This window comes from Dioscorea cayenensis, chromosome 16, assembly GCF_009730915.1.
Source record: "Dioscorea cayenensis subsp. rotundata cultivar TDr96_F1 chromosome 16, TDr96_F1_v2_PseudoChromosome.rev07_lg8_w22 25.fasta, whole genome shotgun sequence".
NCBI lineage: Eukaryota > Viridiplantae > Streptophyta > Magnoliopsida > Dioscoreales > Dioscoreaceae > Dioscorea > Dioscorea cayenensis.
Window position 1 is genome coordinate 13560327 of NC_052486.1, and position 2046 is coordinate 13562372.

Sequence of the window (2046 nt, forward strand, 5' to 3'; positions counted from 1 at the left end):
AAGCAACGCTTAACACAAGGAAAGAACACTTCATATTCTTATCACACAAGCACTTATCAACGCCTCATCATATAACCCGAGTCTGACCAAGAACTGCGTGACGCTTATACTATAATGCCGTCTAAAAGCTCTGAACTGAATGGCGTCGATGCTATTGAAATGGGGATAAGAGTGGTCAAACTCAAATGAGGCGAGCACTTCCAATGTGGCCAGGCGGATGCAGGATCACGGATAAGTAGCAGCCAGTGCTAACCATCCACTGACAATAACTCTGCAACCTCGTCTGCCAAGTAATCTGCTAACTGCACCTTCCTGAGCAAACACAAATCCGGGACCCACATTTGACTAAACTTGAGCTTTGACAGTCGCTCAAACCGAGCCCGGTGCTTTGGAATGGCGAATTCCGTGTTTTCTAGTTCGGGTGTAGGCTCACGAGGATGCTTGCCTGCTGTTTTCTTTGTTCTGGGGCCCATACCTACAACATTGAATAGAAATCGATCACAATCATTTACAAAATAATGCTACAGGAATCCACATGGGCATGTGGAAATTCCACATGCCGTGTGGGTCCACGGGGAGTGGAAACCACCGCTCCTTGTGCTCAAAATTGATAAATACATCTCTTAATCACTTTAAAACCCGTCCCCAAACAAATGTCAACCATTTTTAACACAAAAATAAGTCAAATTTACCCATTTAAACTAAAAAATAAAAGAAAATTAAGAAATGGTGAAGAGAAGAGAGAAATATAGGTTTACCAACAAGATAAAGTTGAAATACTATATTTTGGTCGGAAAACTCGAGTGGAACTTCTCTAAACCAACGGTGAACGGTTGGGAGAGTGTGAGAGAGTGTTTAGACATGTGAAAATGAAAAAGACCTCAATATATTTATAAAGGAAATCTTGGCCTTATAATTTCTACATATACACACGGGCGTGTGAAAATTACCCACGCCTGTGTGACACCACAGGAGAGCCCACAGAGGTAGACACACGCCCTTGTGTGCTCTCTGTAAAACACTTAATGCTTCTGAATGCAACCACACAGGCGTGCGTGAATTACTCATGCCCGTGTGCTCGACCCACATGGGCAAACGCACGCCCCTGTGGCATCTCTGTCCATCCGAGAAAAAACTCTCTATGTGTTTCACACGCCCGTACGAAAATTCCACACGGGTGTGTACCTTCACAGGACCAGCTCTTCTGTAGAGATCCGCATGGGCGTGCGGAAATTACCCACGCCCGTGTGTTTTTCACAGAGTCATCTACTGGGGTGAGTCCACCCTACTGTGGTTTCTCCGGAAAAATCTCTAAGTCTCTACAGGATGACACACGCTCGTGTGGGAATAACCCACGGGTGTGGACCATCATAAGGTCGTTCACAGGGGCGAGTCCATGCCCTTGTGTCCTCTCGGGATGAGCTCGCAGTTGAGACCCATGGCCATGTGAAAAATTCCACACGGCTGTACATTTTCTCTTGATGCCTTAGAAAACTCCGCAGGCTCTACAAAAAATTCCTGAAAATATAAATACAACCAGAGCTTGCCTTATCATACAAAATATACCAGGGGAAAACATGAAAAACTCGCTCAAATGACAAATAACTTCGGCATAAACATTTAAGCACACGATAACACCAAAATGTCCACGAGAAAATCACAGCAATAGCATCTAAAAAACAAGACACCAACACTTAAAAGCCTTATTCATGGAAAAAATAAACTAAAAACTAGGAAAATAGTAAAAACTTGGGTTCCCTCCCAAGAAGCGCTTGTTTAACGTCACTTAGCATGGCATACCTTGTCTTACCTTATGCGGGATTCAAGGAGAAAGAACACTTCCTTGTCATCATTACTAACCTCACTTCTAAAGTATGGTTTTAGCCGATGTCCATTCACCTTAAATGTACCCTTCTTCGGATGTGTAATTTCCACCGCACCATGAGGTGAAACTTCAGTTACTGTGTAAGGCCCAAACCATCTGGACTTGAGCTTCCTTTGAAATAGCCACAGGCGAGAATTGAATAATAGCACTTGATCGCCGAC